Genomic DNA, 21,771 nt, shown 5'->3' with positions numbered 1-21,771 from the left:
TTTTTCTTTTAATTGGCAGACTTCCTGGCCTAAGGTGTCCCTTTCCTGACTAAGAGCCTGCATCTGTGCCGCCAGGTCGTCCTTCTGCCTTTGAAAGACACCAGCTTTCGGGTACTGTCCCTGAAATTCTGTCTGGGTGTCCAGGTCTTTCAGAATCAGTTTATTGCTCTCCTCTTTTTCTCTATCCAATTGGCTTTGCAGGGTGGCTACCTGCTTCGTGCATGCCCTGTTGAAATCTATCTGTTGCTCCAGCTTTTACTGGCTCTGCAGTAAGGAGTCCAAACTGTCTTGGTGCTCCTTCTGCAAAGCCAGAATTCTGGTATCCTGGTCAGCCTTTTCCTGTTGCAGGATATCCATATCCTCCTTTATTTTAATGATGTACTGTCTACTATCATTTTCTGACTCCTGGCTCCTGTGCAGCCTCTGCTCAGAAGAGACCAGGTCAGATGGGGCCTTTTCTAACGCCATCAGTTGCCTATTTGCCAGATCTTGGCCTTCAGCACATTTGTCCTGCATGGCTCCCATGTATAGATACAAATATGCCACTATCCTGGCAATCTTACTGTGTTCATCTTTCGCCTTAGAAGCCATATATAGTTCACTCAGGGCCACATGTAAGGGACCCTGATCTCTCTACAGATCTGACCCAGTTGTAGTGACCTGTTGTGTGATCGCCTGCAACCATGCATTTTGGTCCTGCTCAGTCCATTCACCTCACAAACAGTTTATGTAAGAGGTGCTCCCTAGCTATCTTCATATCTACCAGTGTCGTCATTCTGGAATTTGAGTTCCTTCCTGACTTACAGAAGTTTGTATTTTATTTTGCAAAACAGACCGTTTCCTTAAAGCGTTCCTTTGAGGGGCGCTTTCACAGTGTAAAACAGCGTGGTGATCTAACGGGATATGTGTATCCGGTCAGTTGGCACACTGTTTTAAGCTGCACAATATCCCGGCTCCGAGCCCCCACTCTGTAAGTGACTCCAATCAAGCAATCCCACAAAGCAAGCCCTTATTTATGTATTTTTATGGCAAGTTATAATCAGGATGGTGAACCCTTGTATAACACCCCTCTCTTAGAATCCCCCTTGACCCCACGGAGCCAAGAAGTAGGCTTGTTTTGCAAATTTAAAAGGTTTATTTGAAAAGTTAAACTATATATAATATATATATATATATATATATATATATATATATATATATATATATATATATATATATATATATCACACTTCTATAAATAAATTGATAATGGATAGTACACTTGTGAATATGAGCAGTAATCAGCAAGAGGTAACCCTACAGTAGCACAGTTCTTGGTTACTTATGAATAGGAACAGAAGAATAAGGTGGGAAAGAATGCTTTAAATGGTTCAAGGAATCACAATGATGAATGAAATGCAGTACAGAAAATAACTTGATATGGCTTCAACAAAAGACAATGTAATCACTTTTCCTTGACAATTCACTCCCCCCCTTTATGCAATATAAGGAGATGGAAAGAAGACACACAGTTCTCAGGAATGCAATCAAATATAATTCAGTCCCCCCCCTAGCAAGCTTAGAGGAAAACAGGTATGAGTTTTAACACAGGCAAGATACTTTGATGTGGTTGTAATTAAGTGAAAAATATGCTTAAAAGCCTTTTAATTCCCCATAGGGGGATCAGGGTGGGTAATATCTAGTTTATACTAGTTCAGGCTCACTTTAGCAATGCTCTATGAGTAACTAGCAGGTTAAAACGAATTTTAGCAAAGGAAAGCAAGGAGCTGCTGATTTTTACACGTGGCTGAAATTGTGCAAAATGTCAAATCGCTGCAAATTAGTTGCACCCGTCGAGCGTAATTACGGAGGCCCTATAAGGAGTAGCAAGTCGGTTCTAGGTTCGTTGGAAAGCCTAGAATCCTAGCATTAAGATAAAAGTTAAAGTTCGCTCCTAGCACAAACGGTTCCGGAGATACGGACGATTATGTGAAGGTCGTTTTTCGGATTTGAAAAAGTTCAAAATGATAGGTGACAGTTTTCAGCTTTAAAAATGACAGAATGACACGATTCTAGGAGGCAGTTCTAATAGGCTAAAATAGTTTGGATTAGATTATTTTAAAATAAGAGATTGGTTTTGGCACAGTGAGTACCTACACTATATTTTTGAAATAAGCCGTCAGGGTCTGGTCAGGTTGGACGGGACTTCTGGTGGGTGGTTCTGAAGTCCCGGCTATCTGGGTCAGCTCTGCTCTCTGGGTCTGTCAAGCACCGGTTCTGCTCACAACGGTCTAGTTTGTGGTTCTCTCCGGTTCCGGATACAGCACTGCTTTCTGGATACTGCTACAGGTTCTCGCAAAGGTTCTTGACAAAAAATTCAAACAGCTCGCCCGGCTGTTGAATAGTTTGGTTGGTTTTGAGGCCTGCTGAAGAGGATTCAGCTTGTGGATTCCGGCCTCTCTGCTACAAATTCTGGAGTTAATTTCTGCTACAGTTTCTGGAGATTGATGGATTTGAAGCCTGGATCTCTGGATGTGAAGTCTGAAGTCTCCCGGCAAAGCATCCCGCAAGAAAGTGGAAAGTGAATGTCCTGCCTGTCTTTCAGTGGTCCTTTTTATGTCTTTAGAAAGTGGGTGTGTGTGTTGGTCATAACTAAACCTGCTCCTCTCACTTATCATTGGCCAATTCCTCCTCTTTCACATGATTGGGGGAAGGAATTGGATTGTCATCATGATGAGGTCTGTTTATGGGTCAGAGTATCCTCCCCTGGTCAATTTGCCCACAAATCTATATTTGCTTCAAATACAAATTTCCCAGATAGACAAGTGGTTGACATTACATGTACATATTACAGATGAATTGAGACAGGTCTCTGTTCAAGCCCCATGTTCCTGTGAGCTGGGATTCAGAAATGACAACATTTTGCGCTTTTTGGTCGATTTACCAATATCGGACATTTACCAAAAATGACACAAATGTGCGCAAGGAGTATGGACATTAATTGATGAAGTGTCAGATTTTTAACATGCAGACATTTGGAATAAGACCCTATTTTCTGCTAGCAACCCCCCAGAATACACCACAGGGTCCTAACACCTCTTAAAACCTGCACAGAAAAATCACAAGAATAATGATATTACTTATATAATTTTGACCAGTCCGCACTATGAGTTATCTATTTTTTAAAATGATGCCCTGGTCAAAAAGGGGTGTGGCTTCCCACATCACATGGTGGAATAACTGGTTTATCCACTTCCCCCAAGCTCAGTTTGCTCTCACAGGCACTGCCCCTGCCAGTTTCTCCCAAGAGGAAGCCACTTTACGCCCCCCCCCAATATAACATTTGCCTGAGTCCAGGACAGGGCTTTGTTCAACTTCCTGCAATCCCCAGGTACTCCTCCCCTAACCCAATCAGAGAGGTGTCATCTCCTTTTGGCAGGGGCAGCAGGATGCAGCTAGGCCTGGGAAGAGTGGCTGAGCAGGTTTCTCCTGTCGGGGGTAGTTGTCAGGCAGAATTCAGCTAAATGTCACTTTAGTTCCCAGTTTAAATCAAACTTACAATGTTTACACATGCAGCTAGAATGCTGATTCTAAGTTCAAAACCATGACATTTAACAGTTGCAACTATGTGACACTCAAAAGTAGGTCACTCATTTAATTTAAACATTTCAATTTTAGTGGTTTTAGTCCAATTTCACTTAAGCTGCTGACATCCACAGCTCAGCCAGTTTTGTTATAAACATTGTTTTGGGCTCTTCATCTTCCCAGATTTTGTATGCTCACAAGAATACATTCTGCCAAATGTCTGCTGGTGTTCATTGAGATTTTTGAATATCTTGTGATGTTTAAAATAGGCATTTTGAGCTTGCATTCAGGGAAACAAAGGTGATTTTAAAGCGCTTTTAAGCTAACAGGCCTGTTATTTTTCCTTTGACACCACCTTTCATCCCTAGCGCTTCCAGTCCATCATGCTGGCACTGGTGGGTGGCAGGTTAGACAACTATTTTGGTGTGCGCACAACCGCGCGGTTTTCCTGGTTCTGGGATGGAATGATGGGCGGCGACAGCTCATCCCCACATCCACCCAGTCTATTGATTTAGTTTTGTTCTGGGATAGAATGATGGGCGGCGACAGCTCATCCCCACATCTACCCCGTCTAATAATTCAACATGGCTCAAAATCCTTGACATTGGCATGTGGATAGGTTTGGAAGCCAATAACCATACCAATTCCTCCATTCGACTAAACATTGTTCTACGTCAAGGTTACGTTTTGGAATTACTCTGCAGTTTAGAAACAAAGTCAATATTTTCTCCAATCCAGATGTGTTGGAGATACACTTTTCTCAGCTATTTAGTCGTGCTGTTGCTTCTTGACACATAGGAAGTGTCATGCCGTGCACTTCTAGTTTGTCTGTAGAGCTGATATGCAGTATGAGCTGCATTTGTTTTTTCAACATTGACTCGTTGAATTGACTGCAGCTTGCAAGGGTTGGCATTAAGGACATGCATTTTAGGTTCTGTTGACTTCATTGTTTGTTCCATGACATCAGGAGCAGACATGTTTCATCCATGTAGCTCATGGACTAGACTACTATTTAAGATGGATTTTGCATTTTAAGTAAGCAGACCAGTCCTAATGCTTTTCAAAATGTTAGCATAGGTGACGTCTGTAGACATGTTTTGAATTAATTCTTTGTAGTTGTCATGTCTCGCTGGCGCCGCGGCTCCCTTTGGCGGCGCTGGAGAATGCAGACTTTGTCCTTGTTTCCTTCTCCCAGCATGGCTCCTGTTACTACGGGTAGCGTTGCAGTGTTCCCGTCTTCAGTCAGACGTCCTCTGACGTCACCGCGCTGTTCCAAGGATCCCGGATATGGTGCGGCAGAACCACAGCTCAGCGCGTCGCTTCTCTCCTCAGACGCTCCGTAAGTTCGCAGCTAGGGTGCATGTTACCTACATCCTTGTCCTTAAACTTACCTTGTCTCTTTACCTACCTATCTACATATCTACAGACTTGTGTCCGTATCCAGCCTCCTTCTCCCGACCTCCGAGACTCCTCAAGACTCCTCCTCCACCCAACTCGCTCGGTACTGCTCTTTTCTCACTTCTGTCTGTTTTTTCCATGATTATATTTCAGCTCATACCCTGTTTGTTTAAATTAGAATACAGAAGCAGACAGAGTCCTGCAAATAGAATCCTTCCCACGTTGAAGATCGACGTACCGAGGACGATTGGATCCATCTCTGTTCCGGCAGGGTTTTCTCCCCCAGGAGGGTTTCCCAGGGATCCCTTACACCACCACTTGTTTCCTAATCAGGAGAGGGGAGGTGTCAGGGTCCCTAGGGGGCTCCCCAACTGCCTCGTTGATTGCTGCATCATCAGGTTAGTGTTTGAAAATCCTAACAGCAAGCGACGCCTTTAAAAAATAAATCTAATTATGACAACGCTGCAAGCAGCGTTAGACCAGGTGCAGCAATTAACGACTGTGGTACAAGGTTTGTCCCATGAGGTACAAGCCTTGAAACATGAAAACGCTTATCTGAAACAGCAAATGTCAGTGAAGCCTCCCACAAGTTCGGAAATCCCTCCGGGTCCATTACTAGGAGGGAAATATGACGGGAATCCTCAATCACTAAGGGAATTTCTGGACGCATGCACAGTGCAATTTGCATTTAAAACATCTTTTTTCCCCTCAGATAGAGATAGAGTAGGATACATGATTACCCATCTAACAGGACCTGCTCTAGCCTGGGCCACCCCTATTGTAACTTCTAATAACGCCATTCTTGATTCAGTGCCCGCTTTTACTGCCAGCCTGAAGGCTATGTTTTCAAGAAAAGAGTACCATGTCTCCACTCAGGAGAAACTGCTAGATATCAAGCAAGGATCCTTAGATATCCTAGAATACATCACTCGATTCAAACAAATGGCGGCCGGCACCTCGTGGGCTGATGACGCTCTGATAACTTTGTTCAGAAGGGGGCTTCATGATGAGTTAAAAGACGAACTCGCGCGGGTCTCTAGGCCCAATACTCTTGCGGAATTGGTCTCCCTCACCATGCAGTTAGACTATCGGCTACAAGAACGACAAGCGGAAAGGAAGAAAGGGAGAAGTCACCGCTTTGGGCCAGACATAGTTTCAGTTCCCAAAACCACTAATTCAGATGAACCTATGCAAGTGGGAATTACTCGGGGACCTCTTACTCCAGAGGAACGGGCTCGCAGGAAAAGCCAAGGGCTATGTATGTACTGCGGCTCTTCCTCTCATACAGTACAAGAATGCCCTATTGCTCCTCTTAGACGGCAATCACGTTCGGGAAACGCCAGACCCCAACCGCAAAGGGAACAACGGTCGGGGCAACGGGTGCTGGTTCCCACTCTCCAACCCTGATTCCTCCATCATTGGACATGGTAGTTTTACGGGTCTCTCTTTCCTTACCAGATAGAACCGTAGTAACGGTACCCGCCTTGATAGATTGCCGTGCAGCGGGATTGTTCATAGACGATTTGTGGGCTAAATCACAGAATCTACCTCGCTCTCCCAAAGCCTTTGCCATACCAGTTGAAGGGGTGGATGGCACGCCTCTAGTTTCAGGACCTATACGGGAACAAACGTTCGCCTTAAAGATGTCTATCGGTTCCCACAGAGAAGAGATCATATTCGACATTATTAAGGCCGCCCACTATCCCGTCATTTTGGGGTTACCCTGGTTAAAGCTACACAATCCATTCATAAATTGGTCAGCTGGTTCTATCTTCTTGGGGTCAGAACACTGTGTTCAACACTGTCTTGCAGACAGCTCTGTAGGATTCTTTACTCCTCCTTCACCTCCTGACAGATCCCATAAAATAGTGGACCAGATCAGTCTTCTTCCTCCCGAATATGAGGAGTTCCAGGACATTTTTTCTTCTCCTCAGTTCTCGGTCCTTCCGCCTCATAGAAGAGACGATTGTTCGATTCGACTTGAATCTTCACAACCCATACCCTTCGGTAAAATGTACATCCTTTCGGAGAAGGAAAAATCGGTCTTAAGACAGTATCTGGATACCAACCTCAAGAACGGTCTGATAACGGAATCAATCTCTCCGGCAGGGGCATCATTGTTTTTCATAGCGAAGAAGGACACAGACGAATTAAGGCCCTGCATAGATTATCGGGGTCTTAACAAAATCACCATTCCGGATCGTTATCCGATGCCACTCATCCCTGATATTTTGGAGGCCGTAAAGGGAGCCACAATCTACACTAAACTAGATCTCAGAGGAGCCTATCACCTCATCAGGATTAAGGAGGGGGATGAGTGGAAAACAGCCTTTCGCACCCCTTTTGGTCATTTCGAGTACCGGGTGATGCCCTTTGGTTTATCAAATGCTCCTGCTGTTTTCCAGAGATTTATCGACCATATATTTTCTGATCTCCTTCTCCACACAACAGTCGTATATCTCGATGACATCCTGGTGTACTCCAAGGACCCAAAAGAACATCACCAACATGTGAGTCAAGTTTTACACAGATTACGGAACAACCACCTATTCTGTAAACCAGAAAAGTGCAAATTTCATCAGACTACAGTTACTTATCTAGGGTTCGTCCTGTCCTCCTCTGGGATTTCAATGGATCCCAGCAAAGTAACAGCAATTCTAGAATGGTCTCCACCTCGTACCGTCAGAGAACTCCAAAGGTTTCTGGGATTCTCAAATTTTTACAGGAAGTTTATTGCAGGGTTTTCTTCTGTTGTTCTACCACTAACAAGGCTGCTTAAGAAGGGGAAGACTTTCGAATGGACAATAGAAGCTCAGTCCGCCTTTGACACTTTGAAAACTCTTTTTACGTCAGCCCCAATCTTACGAACACCAGACCAGAGCCTACCCTTTATTGTGGAAACAGACGCCTCTCACTTCGCCTTGGGTGCTGTGTTGAAACAGACTCAGGCACTTGGATTAGAACATCCTGTGGCCTATCTTTCTAAAACCTTCCCTCCCTCGGAAATCAACTACACAGTATTAGAGAAGGAACTATTGGCCATAAAACGAGCATTTCAGGAATGGAGACATCTCCTATTGGGTTCCCAACATCCTATCGAAGTACGCACGGATCATCAAAATCTTAAAAGCCTCCAGTACGCAGAAACACGTAACAGTCGGCAAGCTAGATGGGCACATTTCTTTTCTCCCTACAACATAACATTCACAATCATTCCGGGTAACACCAATCTACAAGCCGATGCATTATCACGCAGAGATCCAACATGCAAACCTGGTTTTCAGACCGAAAAACTGTTTCCTCGGGCTACATTTATTGCTGTAGTCCAAGATTTCCTTCACTCAATTGCATCCCAAACCTGTCTCATCAAGGATTCTATCAGTCTTCAAATGGGAAAGTGGGGTCTCTCCTTTGAAGACGGATGCTATTATCAGAACCATCGAGTCTATGTCCCTACTCTCCAACTCCGTACTGAAGTGATGCATATGTGTCATGATTCTGTCATGGCCGGACATCGCGGTATAGCCAGTACTCGGGAGCTTGTTTTAAGGCATTTTTGGTGGGAAACCCTGGGTAAGGACGTGAAAGACTATGTTTCATCGTGCATGGTTTGCCTCCAAGCCAAAACCCCTCGCAGCAAACCTTTTGGGAAATTGGCAATGGTACAAATACCTACCCGTCCCTGGCAACTGATTTCTACGGACTTCATTGTCGACTTGCCTACGTCTAAAGGTTGTACCACCATTATGGTAACGGTCGATTATTTTACCAAATTGGCCCATTTTCTGGCTTTGCCCTCCATACCAACTGCCTCACAAATGGCCAGACGCTTCATCAATACCATATTTTCTCAGCATGGTCTTCCAGACAGTATAGTGTCCGATCGAGGTTCGCAGTATATCTCCCGATACTGGAAGCAGGTCTGTTCCGCTTTGGGGATTAAAAGAGCTTTAAGTTCAGGCTACCATCCTCAAACTAACGGACAGACCGAACGTTTGAATCAAACCCTGGAAACTTATCTGCGTTGCTTTGTGTCTGCGGCTCAAGATAACTGGATGGAACTGTTACCCTTGGCAGAGTTTGCCTATAACAACGCTCCTCATGCATCCATTAAGACAAGTCCATTCCATTGTACCTATGGATACCATCCCTCCTGTTCTCCTTCCTCCCTTCTCAAAACTTCGGCATTTCCAGATGCCGACGCCCTTATGGGGGACATCCAACAGGGACATCTTTTGGCCAGGTCTGCTTTGCTAGAAGCTCAGGAAAGCTCCAAACGCTTTGCGGATTTGCATCGTTCGCCATCACCCAAGATTACTCCGGGGGATTTGGTTTGGCTCTCGGCAAGATTCCTTCCTAGACACTTGATTCCGTCTAAATTGTCTCCTAAATTCTTTGGACCTTTCACTGTTTTAAGGTCGAAGGGCTCTCTAGCCTTTGAATTGCAACTTCCTCCATCTTGGTCCCGAATTCACCCAGTATTTCATGTGTCCCAACTCAAGCTCCATGTTCCAGATCGATTTGGTCGTTCTAAGGACTGTCCTCCACCTGTGTCAACTGAAGATGGTCCCGAATTCGAAGTCTCCGGTGTTTGTGATTCTCGTTATCATCATGGTCGACTTCAATATCTGATCCACTGGAAGGGGTATACTATAGCGGACCGTTCGTGGGAACCAGCCTCTGCTGTCCACGCACCTTTGCTTGTTCGCCGCTTTCATAGGTTGCACCCCGACAAACCCGGTGGGGGGACCCTTGGAGGGGGGCATACTGTCATGTCTCGCTGGCGCCGCGGCTCCCTTTGGCGGCGCTGGAGAATGCGGACTTTGTCCTTGTTTCCTTCTCCCAGCATGGCTCCTGTTACTACGGGTAGCGTTGCAGTGTTCCCGTCTTCAGTCAGACGTCCTCTGACGTCACCGCGCTGTTCCAAGGATCCCGGATATGGTGCGGCAGAACCACAGCTCAGCGCGTCGCTTCTCTCCTCAGACGCTCCGTAAGTTCGCAGCTAGGGTGCATGTTACCTACATCCTTGTCCTTAAACTTACCTTGTCTCTTTACCTACCTATCTACATATCTACAGACTTGTGTCCGTATCCAGCCTCCTTCTCCCGACCTCCGAGACTCCTCAAGACTCCTCCTCCACCCAACTCGCTCGGTACTGCTCTTTTCTCACTTCTGTCTGTTTTTTCCATGATTATATTTCAGCTCATACCCTGTTTGTTTAAATTAGAATACAGAAGCAGACAGAGTCCTGCAAATAGAATCCTTCCCACGTTGAAGATCGACGTACCGAGGACGATTGGATCCATCTCTGTTCCGGCAGGGTTTTCTCCCCCAGGAGGGTTTCCCTGGGATCCCTTACACCACCACTTGTTTCCTAATCAGGAGAGGGGAGGTGTCAGGGTCCCTAGGGGGCTCCCCAACTGCCTCGTTGATTGCTGCATCATCAGGTTAGTGTTTGAAAATCCTAACAGTAGTGCAAATGTTGCCACAGATTTACATTTCAAATACTACCGAGGGTATTGCGGCATTGTTTGTGTACTAATGTTTTGAAAATAGGTTGACTTTTCACTGGAGTTAACTGTAGGAGGTCTACGAAAACAGTAACATGTTTTCCTCCAAACAGTTCTTCATATTTGGTTTGAGGACTTCTTGCATTCTGAGATTATTTAAAGACAACATGAGGTTGAAAAAAATGCTTACTTCATCAATCAGGAGCACTTTCATTAGTTTCAGAATTCTGCATAATTCATTAATTTGTAGTATTCTAATTTGTTTTGGTGTTTTAGGGGTAGGAGCAGTAGTCTGTGTAAAATTACACCTCTTATGTGTGTTGTCCTATGTCAACTCCAGTGCAATCCTCGTGCCGTCCGGGAATAGTCCCATTCTAACCTGCCCCTTTTTCCTTGTTTTCCTCTTACTATTTTGGATTTTGTCACCAGTCAACTCCTCCTCAACACGACCTAGGGTAAGAGATATTCTAGTAACACCTAGACTAGTGTTGAGGGGTGGTGGAGGGGGGATGAGTAGTGAGTCTCTCTCTCTCTAACACCATGTTCTGCTTATCTTATTAGGAGGAAACAGGAAAGCTGCGCATATCTGTCCTTCCAGAGTAGGATTCCGATTCCTATCAGGTTAGTTCTGCATAATTGGGACCCTCTGTTCTTGCTTCAAACAAGGACCCTTACTGAACCTTGTTGTATTTCAGAATGGTGTGCTCCAGTAGTAATCCACCACCACCCTTCCAATTGATTGGCTCATCTAGATCTTACATTATTATAGCCAGCGGGGCATATCACAGGGTAGGTCTATTTTCTTCAATAGACCAGTGTCTCTGGCCAAGAGCAGGCAAGGTCCAGCCCACATCCCTCAAGGTATTACTGGTGAGTTATTGGTTGAGAGGCATTGTTGAGTAAACCTGACACCTGGGGTTCACTCAATAATTGTGTACTGTATCATCATTTTAAAAAGGAGATGATTACATTGTTTAGAGACTTGTTGAAGCCAGGCAACTGGTCGGCTCACTTGGACCTCAAAGATGCTTACCTAACAATCCCTTTTGCAGTAGAGCACAGAAGCTTTCTGAGTTTCCAGTGGTGCAATCACATATTTCAGTTGTCCTCCCTTCCCTTTGGGTATCCTCTGCCCCTTGGTATTTTTCCGAGCAGCTATAACCAGCTGTGGGGCACATAATGAGCAGAGGAGTTTTGTTGCTTATCTACCTTGATAACATTCTCATACTTAAGTATTGCTCAAGCATCTTAATTCCACTATCCACTTGTTGCCGGCATTAGGCTTTCTAGTCAATTGGGAGAAATAAGAGGTCCTGCCTTCCCTTTACAGTGGAATGTATCGCCTACAGTCTTCGTCTGTTCAGAGCATGAACTCGGGCTATCAAGCGGGAACTAGTTTGCATGTTACAGGCTCTGGGCCTTTGCATTCAACAGCTAGCAAAGAGTATATGTTTCCTGACCGCATCAATTCAGTTCTCTGAAGTTACTCACGGCCGTCTTCTCGTTAGAAAAGTGTCATAGATCACCAAAGTATCAACTGAAAAGGATACGGTAACCAAAAAAGGATACAATTTGGTAGGGCTTTTCCGGATCCTATCTTCACACGACTTGATTGTAGGCAGGTCAAATTAGACCTTCCAAATGATACAACTCTCTGACTGAATAAAACAGGCAGAGAGATGAATCACTGGAAAGGGCGTGGGAATTGTATAGGAAGTATGCCTAGAATAGATAAGTATCATAAGACACTGTGCCAAGTCAATTACTAAAAAACACAGAATTGGAATTAATTCAGACACTGACCTTAAGGCTAACCTGAAGAATTCCAGGACAGTTTCTTGAAGAGTGCCAAGAGTTGAACAAACGATAAAGGAAGGGAAGATTAGTAAGGGAGACTTATCCCAAACGGCACGAGGCTCTCGCTAGATACCGGGTTGGTGCACCACAGGATAGCGTCCAATGTACTGTGCACAATCACCTTCCAAATTGTTAATGAAATACTTCCTTTCCCACGAAGAACAAAATAAGAATCTCACCTGTTGACTGTCACAGGTACCAAAAGTTTGAAGTAGTTCAGAAAAACACATGCAGGATTGCACGCAACAGCATACACACAGCCAAGCCAGCCGCGCTTGTAGACAGCGTTTCCGCGTGGAGATTTTGACACGCGAACAGGATTCACGCAGCTCTGGACAGCCGCGCTTGAAGACAGCGTCCGCATGTAGATTTGGCACACGAACAGGATTCACGCAGCTCTGGACAGCCGCGCTTGAAGACAGCGTCCGCGTGGAGATTTGGCACGCGAACAGGATTCACGCAGCTCTGGGCAGCCGCGCTTGAAGACAGCGTCCGCGTGGAGATTTGGCACGCGAACAGGATTCACGCAGCTCTGGACAGCCACGCTTGAAGACAGCGTCCGCGTGGAGATTTGGCACGCGAACAGGATTCACGCAGCTCTGGACAGCCGCGCTTATAGACAGCGTCCGCGTGGAATTTTTGCACGCGAACTGGATACACGCAACCCAGGACTTAGCGTGTGGAGGAAGCAGGCTCAAATTAGGCAAAAGAAGTTTGCTGAAAAGAATGCGAGAACGCAGGTCCGGAGTTCAGCTACAAACGTCAAAATTGCTTTAATCAGAAGCAGCGAATGGAGTTTCCACGCTGCTTATGTACGTACTGCCGTGATACACGTGACGGACCTAAGTCACGTGAAAATTAACGACGTGAAAAATGCAGACGTCGTTTTCCGGGCAATGTATCGAACAACCTCCATTTTGAGTAAAAAGGTCTACTGGTTCTATGGGCGTAACTCATCTTGTATGGAGAAGTTGTTCCTGGACCAGAGGTATGTCCGGCAGGCATGACAAAGAGCTGCTCTTTTCTGTCCCACTATCATTTACATACGCGTTCCCCTGGCATTGCATAAGCTATGTTTCACTGGGTTGCTTCAACACCATTTTCCTTTTACAAACTCTGCTCCTCAGGGTTCTTCAAGGGTTTGCCTTCTACAGAATCTCAGGTCAGAACTGATTCATTCAGGTCTCTCCATGGCCTTTTGTTCCTTTAGCACATCCACCTTCTTAGGTCTCTAAATTACCTCAGGTTCTCTCAAACTTCCCCCAAATCTATTGAAGATTTTGGGCCTCATTAAAATCTTGCTGGTGCAGTAACAACATGCCAGTAATTCCGTTTTAATCAGCACATTATGGCACCAGCAAAGTACACATTTGCTGGTGGGGTGGACAGAATTACCCCCAGCTAAAGCTGGAGTTAATTCTGCCACCCTACTGGCAAAAATAGCTGGTATTACTGGTGCCGGTAATACCGGCAAATCCCCCATGGAGTTCTATGGGACACCATGGAATGGAGATTAACATCACTTACCGGCACACGTAATTTGGCGCAAATTACGCTGGACTGAGTGCTGGTAACAGTGTTACAGGATGGCGGTATCCTGGCTGTAACACCACCGGGATACCTGCAACCTCGTAATGAGGCTCATTGGCCTCTCTCAAGACTTCCCTCAGGTCTCTCCATGATTTTGGTTTCTCTTTACACAACATTCTTAACAATACTGGATGACCCCCTTCAGGGTTGTTTTCAGGAAGATACTATTTTGACCCTCCAGCCACAAATCCTTCTCAGGCGTCTTCGAAGTGGTGCCCCGTCCTTATCTAGTATCAGGTCTGTGGAGAAGGACTTGTACCTAGGTTCTCTCTGCCACAGATAACGGACTCTTGCAGTGTAACCGCTGGCATTCCCTTACCAGAGCAACCACTACATAGCTACACAGTCTCCAGATATTATTTTTTGGGGAGTAGAAATGTAAGTCCAAGTCCTAATGGGAGTATTTTCGAAGTGAGTAAAAATATATTTAACTGGAAAACAAAAATATTTTTGTAATAATTATTTCTGTGCACCTAGTTATTCATGCACATTAAAAGATACGTTTACTTCTTCTGTTCAGGCAGTAATAGTAGTTTCCTCCTGTGGTACTACATGCACTATTGGTCCAAACATTTCCATGAAGCTGTGTGGGAGAAAGCAGACAGACAAGGTTCGATGAGTCTGTTTCCTATTTTTTGTTGTGAGCATTTGTATTTTAATTTTTTTCTGAGTATTTGCCTTTTCTTAGGCCGTAAAAGTGGCCAATACACCCCTTATATGTACTTATCTGGAGGGCTGATAGCTAGTAGCAAATGAACTACCTTTTACCAGGTAGTGGCCTCACTCATGTATCCAGGGAGCGTTTGAAAGACTATCTGATGCCTTCCAATCTTTACCCCTTTTGGATGTGTTCTGCCTTCTTTTAAAATGTTGCGCCAGTGTATGGTTTCCTAAGCCAGCCTAAACCTGTTTTCTCCCTCTCATCTTGCTTCATTTGAAAATGGACATATTGTTACTTCCCCTCTAGCAAGACGGGTATTAATGCATCAATTGTTTAATGGTCGGCTCTGGGAAGTTAATCAGGGACTGCACACTTTTAGATCTGATAGTGCAGGAAGATGCACTTTCAAAGTGTTCTGCAGTGTCCAGCAAACTCGTACTGAATGGGATTTGCTGTTTATGCTGACTGCAAGCGTTCTGATTTTCACTCAGAAGGTATTGGGGTTGACTAGGCAGGGGTCAAAATTGATTGGATAAGGAGTAGCTAATAACCAGTGACAGGTAGCTACCATGCTGGGACAAGGTACATAATGTTCCGCAAATCTAATTTCCACGTAAGATGCAAACTTATAAATGTGCCAATTGTTTATGACTTGGAGGATCAGAAGAAGGACGCAGACTCGCTGAAGTCCTTGTTACAGATGTTTTAATTGAATAATAATATGAAGGCCTAAGTCTCCCTATCGTTATGGGGTATTCCCTGCCAATATAAATAACTAAGGTGCTTGTCAGTCATCTTTTAATGTCCAAAAAAAGAATGTCCACTGTCCAAAGACTAATGCTATCTGACCCTACCACTAAGTTAAAGAAAATAAGGTCAGGAGAATGACTCCCTTCTTCTGATGGTTGCTTTGAGCACTGATTTCCATAGCCTATATACTTATGGTTAATATGTAATCCTTAAATAGTCGTTCGCAACCCGTTTTAATGAGGTCACGTTACTCTCTGCTGAGACTTTTAATTTCCCTTTTTCTCTTGAGAAGCAGCTTTCCTTGATTCTGAGTGAATCCGTGGGTCAAAATCAATGGGGTGTAGACAAACTGTCAAAGTGTAGCTCTCTGTGTGATTCTTGTCTCCTCAGTGTACATAATTCACATTTCTCTCATCTGTTCTCTCTTGTAAGTTATCTAACAAAAAGGCTTCTCAATTTCTGTCTCTGTTAGGTACCACTCTTTCGCCACTGATTCAGTAACAACGTTCCCCACTCTCCAGACTAACAATGTTTCCTTTCTATGGATCTCTCTCTCTCTCTGAGATCTATTATTTTCCTTCTTTTATTAGCACCCTGAAGGGGGGCCAGTCAAAAAAAAGACACTTTCCCTGCACTGGCAGTGCTGCTGTCCCCTCAGTCGGTTTTCCATGCTGATGACATCAAGCCAACAACATGGAAAACAGACTTCAGCAGCACTGTGGAAAGGTACGTTTATGTTTTTCTTTGTAGCGTTCTGCACGGTGCTAATAGTGGTGGCAGGCCGAACCTGTGACAGCACTGCTACCCTCTTTAAGGGACCCTCGCTGCGCTCAGGCCCTTAACTTGGGCAGCAGGCAGTTACCTAGATGGTCTGCCTGCCACCTCAGGACATTTCGCCTAATTCAGGCATTTGAGTTGATCAAGTCTGCTTCCCAACCTTTCTCACGTCTATTGAGATGAGTTTATAATAATATTTCAATTCTCTTAGTTTCTCCCTCCGGGTTGATTCTTGTCCTCCTTCTGTTATTAATGCAGTTAAAGTTTATTAATTTGGTTCCTCAGTCTTTCCTATTCCTACTAGGATGGCTTGCTAGAATTATTTCAGTGCTATTTGTTTCCCTTTCAGGGCTGATTGGTATTCTCTTTCTTTCATTAAGTTAATTCAACTGTCTTGTTTGTTTCCAAATATATCTGTCTGGTTTGTTTCCAAATATTTCTCATTATTACTGTGAAGAGTCTCTCTGGTCATATAATGATTCCCTCTTGGTTTCCTGTTAATCTCTTACCCCTGTTAACTTCCTAATCATTGTGGAACCTCCCTGGGACCCTGTCGGGTCTGGTCTCTTCTTGCGTTCGCCATTCGTCATATCCGCAAACATGTCTTTGCTTGCCATTTCTCGGTCTCTCTCTGGGCTTCGACGTGCCTTGCTCAGGAGACAGGTTGTTGGTTGCGGCTACCCTGCTGCGGTCTTGGTGCTGTTGTATGGGCAGCCTGCCCACCACTGTGATCTTGTGGTCACGCCACCACTGACGATCCGACCACAGTCAGTTCTGCTTCTCATCACCTTCTCTCTCACCTTACCAGCATTTCCTTTTCTGGACACCAGCAGCTTTGGATTTTGGGGGCTCCACGTTAAGTTGTGGCTCCGCCTCCAGCTGGTTTTACGATACCAGGGGACCTCCCCTGTGTCAGTGTGGGATTGTCTCGCCTCGCTCTCTTTTCTCTCTCTCCGGTTCTCGCCGAGATTTACTCCCCTCATCACAGTGGATTAGTTCCCTTTCTTCCGGAAAACAGCATATTTTAACTTTTTCTTCCACCAAGGCTTGATAACTGCTGAACCCATATGCATGCATAATTATTTGCCGACTCCATACCCTCACCCGGAATAATTTGGCTCACACATTGTTGTCAAGTGTTGGCAATAAAAGGCCGTAGGTTTTTATTGTACAGATATGGTTATGGAGATAACAATAATCACATATCATCTTAGTAACATACTTTTGGGCACAGGGTCTTGGGGTTACCCCCTCTGGCCCGTGCCGGCCTTCTCATGTCCCACGACTTGTTGTGTGCACCGTAGAGTGCCATGTACTTCTTTTCCTTTGTTCTTCTCCCTTATTTGTAGGGTAGGAGGGTTTTGTGGTAAAGAAGCAAAGGTCTGGAAGGCACTGAGTAAACAATGCACCTCCTGTGTGTTTGGGTCCCCGTTCAGGGTCCACAAACTGTTTGTGTTTTCTCAGAGCATCCCGCTCTGTATTTATAAGACCCAGGGGAGCCCTGGGTCTTTGATATGTATAGTAGTGGGGGCTGTTGTGATCCAGCCCCCGGCCAGATAGCCGACTGTCTGGCCCCCTGGGGGGGCAGGTCTTTAAACCTGATCCCTGCCTGACTCTTGGTTTCATTAGGTGCTTAGCACCTTGCTGTATGGAGGAAGGGTGAGGTGATTGTTCACACCTCACCCTTCCTCAGCTTTGTGTTGCACAGACTGCGTGTCTCTCTGGCTTGGGGGAAGGAGAGGAGCAGTGACGAGGAGAGGTTGGGCTGCCCCTCTCCAGACCTGCTGATGGTAACAGCAGTTACCATGCCTCACTTTGGGCGGCCCTGCAGCATTGCCCATAACTGCTGAACCCATATGCATGCATAGTTATTTGCCGACCCCATACCCTCACCCGGAATAATTTGGCTCACACATTGTTGTCAAGTGTTGGCAATAAAAGGTTTTTATTGTACAGATATGGTTATGGAGATAACAATAATCACATATCATCTTAGTAACATACTTTTGGGCACCGCGTCTAGGGGTTAGCCCCTCTGGCCCGTGCCGCCACACGTGGGCAGGTTGGCGACTGACCACGTTCCCCCAAAAGTATCTTCTAGTGGCAACCCCTGGAGGCAAGAGTTGCTGTAATTTCTCTAAAGAAATGTTCCATGCCCTGGTTTGATAAATGAGTGACGTCTTTGTGAAAAAGGTCTGGGTCACCCAGTGTAATGGCCGGGTGCTTTATGAAGCCCAGTCCTCTTGCTCTTCTCTAGCCCCCTGTTGAGTTTTCTTCTAGAAATGTCTAAAAATGTCTATCGATTTGTAGCAGTTGGTCCCTTGCCATTTCTTTCGGGGTAGGATGGCCGAGAAATATATTTCTGTTCCTATCCAATTATGTGAAATGCCTGATAGGGAGGAGCACATGTCCTTGAATACATTTCTCCTTCCAATGGATACCAGGTCATTGCCCCCTAGGTGTATGACCAACATTTCTGGCGGGTCTCTGTATGCGACCAGTTCTGCTAGGGTTTCGTGGATCTCGGCCCATCGTAGGCCTCTGTATCCCCACCATGAAGAAATTGTGTTTCTGAAAAGTGGCCTTTCTCTGGTCTCCTCTGCCCATCAGCCCGTCCTGAAGATAAATGAGTGGCCGACTATCCATGCTGATTGGAGAGCGGTCCTCCCTTCGCCTGTTGTTTCTGTAGGAAGGGGGAGAAAGAAAATTGAGGGAGGATGGCTATGTTAGCTGTGGTCTGATGTATCTTTTGTAGCAATCTGACTTCCATCTCCCTATGTTTTTTAGTTGTTGGGGAGCTTGCCCTCCTTGCCATGCTGAGGTGGCGGCATCTATTCTGAATGAATGGGTGCCAAACCCCTTGGGGTCCCACCCTGCTTTGCTGATTGCTTTCATCAGCACCCCTTTGAATTGGTAGCGGCTTAGTGCCGAGGCGTCCTTGTGGATTAGAAACCTCCCCCTACCTTGGGCCTTTGCGTGTGATAAAGGTTGGTGACAATACCGGGCAGTTTGCTGCCTCATCAATGCAACAAATGTTGATGGTTCTTTTGGCCCCAGTTTTTGATTTTTGGATTTCTATGCTGACGCTCTCCATGACACCCAGGCCGTTGGTAGCCTTGGTGCTGGAGGCAATCAGCTCTCCAACACGGAAAGCCGAGAGGTATGCCAGGAAAAAAGCTGTTTTGAATAATAAGATCTCGTATGGATGCCAGCATATGGCATCTAGCTGGTTTGCAATTTGTACCAGTTTGTTGAAATCCAGGGGGAGGCGTGTGTCCACCTGGGGGCCCTCTATTCTACCCCATCCTTTCATTGCGTAGGAAATAAGAGCGCTCTGCGTGGGGTCTGAATCACCCCGTATTTTTGAAAAATACAAGATTGCAAATAGGTGTCTTTTTGCCCAATCTCTCTTAAAGCCTTGTTCATGCGCCCATTTTAAAAATATTTATATGTCTTTAATCGTTATTAACTCTACATGGTTTGCGCCTGTGGCTTTAAATACTGTTTGTAAGCACTTACTGTACTGCGCCGCGGTGGTGCTTGCCAGTGCTTTCTCTGCCATCTCTGTTAGGAAGCCTAAGGAATTGTTGGCACCTGTTATTGAGGTGCATGGTACTTGTTGGGCATCCTGGCCATGGCTCTCCAGCACTGGCTTTGATGCCGTTGCTTTGTTGGCACCCGTTTCTGAGGTGCCTGGTTCTTATTGGGCATCCCGGCCTGGGCTCTCTGGCGCTGACGTTGATGCCGTTATTTTTGATTTTCCATTATTACCCAGTATTCCGCTGGTATTGGCGTCATCTGTTCCTGGGCGTGAGGCGCTAGCTCCCGGAATCTTGGCCACTGAAAGCGAGATAAAGCATCTGCAATGTTATTATCCGCCCCAGCGGTGTGCTTTGCTTTGACCATAATGTTTTCTTGTAGTGTGACTGCTGTGATGGCTCGTAGGACTTTTAGCACTAGAGGGCATTTGGTAGACCTTCTGTTTATGGAGCCTACTACGGCCATGTTGTCGCACCAGACCAAGAGTTCCATGTTAGCTAGATGTCTGCCCCAGATGTGTAATGTTAGCTAAATGGGAAATAATTCTAGGAGGGTGATGTTCTTAGTCCACCCCGCCTGTTGCCATGAGTTGGGCCAGTGTCCTGCCACCCACTCTGAGTCTAATATGGCGCCAAACCCCTTACTCCCGGATGCATCGGTGAAAAGGACCCTTTTTGTCCATCCGTTCAAAGGCGTACGCCAAAGTGAGGTCCCGTTGAAATCTTTGAGGAAATTCCCCCAAATATCCAAGTCTTGTTTCACCTCTGTGCCTAGCCAGATGTGTAGGTGGGGTTTGGTGTATGATTTGATTTTTAGTTCCACAATTCTGGAAAATACCCTCCCTTGTGGGATTATTCTAGCAACGAAGTTGAGACACCCTGCTAATGATTGAATTTCTCTAACTGTGCCCTTGTCTTTTGTTGTCAGACCTTGTATTTTCTCCAGGAGTTCTGCAATTGTTGTCTTTGGGATCTTGCATAGGCCCTGTACAGAGTCAATTTCAATGGCCAGGAAAATTATGTTGGTGGCAGGTTTGGTCGTTTTATCCTTTGCTAAAGGTATGCCCCACTGTGCGGCCGTTCCTTCTGATTTCGCCAGGGCCTTGTTGCATTCATCAAAATTTGCTGGGCCCATTACCATGAAATCATCGAGGTAGTGTACTACTTTGGTCCCTGGTCCCTGTTTTTGGAAAGCCCATTGAAAAAAGGAGCTGAATTCCTTGAATAGGGTGCAGGATACTGCGCACCCCATGGGGAAGCATCTGTCTACATAGAATTTGTTGCTAAAAGTTAAACCTAAGCATTGCTGGGAATCTGGGTGGAATGGCAATAGTCTGTAAGCGGATTCGATGTCTAGTTTGGCCATCAGGGCGTTTCTGCCACATTCATGTATGAGTCTTACTGCCTCCTGGAAGTGTGTGTATGATACCACAGATTCCGTGTGTGGAATGCCATCGTTTAGTGATTGGCCTTTGGGATAGGATAAGTGGTGAATTAGCCTCATTTTCCCAGGTTCTTTTTTTGGGGACCAGCCCTAGTGGTGATATTATGTAATCTTTGAGGGGCATGTGGTCCCAGGGTCATGAACAGCAATTCCTTCTTGATTTTGCTCTCCACTATTTGGGGGTGTCCCTGGCTGACTTCAGGTTCATTGGGGTGTTCTGTGACCCTGTGCCCTTAAAAGGGATGGTAAAACCCTTGGTGAAACCCTGCCAGATTGCCTCGCTGGTTTCCCTGTCTGGCTAATTCATGACTGCTTCTCTAAAATTGTTTGGGTTGATGGGGGTTCTGCCTGGTGCCAAACCTGGGGTTGAAAGGGAGTGGATGGTGCTAATCTTTTGCATTTTTGGGTGGCAGTCTGGTGCAGTGCTTGCTACGTGGTCACCGTTGCAGTTTGTGCAAGCGTGTTTGTACCAGCAGTCCTTACCCCAGGTGCACTGTTTTTTCCCAAAATTTCTGCATGGAATGTTGGCTTTTGGAGAGTGGTTTTTGTTCTGTCTATGGGTATTAGACTTAGCCGCCCATGGCTGGTTCTTCCGAAAGGGCTGTTCCCCCTTTTTATGTTTCTCATTATCGTTATTTCTGGGACCCTGTGCATTTTTGCTATTTTTGGAGATGTTCTGTG

The sequence above is a fragment of the Ambystoma mexicanum genome, chromosome 1p, assembly GCF_040938575.1.
Source record: "Ambystoma mexicanum isolate Mex_15411 chromosome 1p, UKY_AmexF1_1, whole genome shotgun sequence".
NCBI lineage: Eukaryota > Metazoa > Chordata > Amphibia > Caudata > Ambystomatidae > Ambystoma > Ambystoma mexicanum.
Note: the sequence above shows the minus strand (reverse complement) of the source record.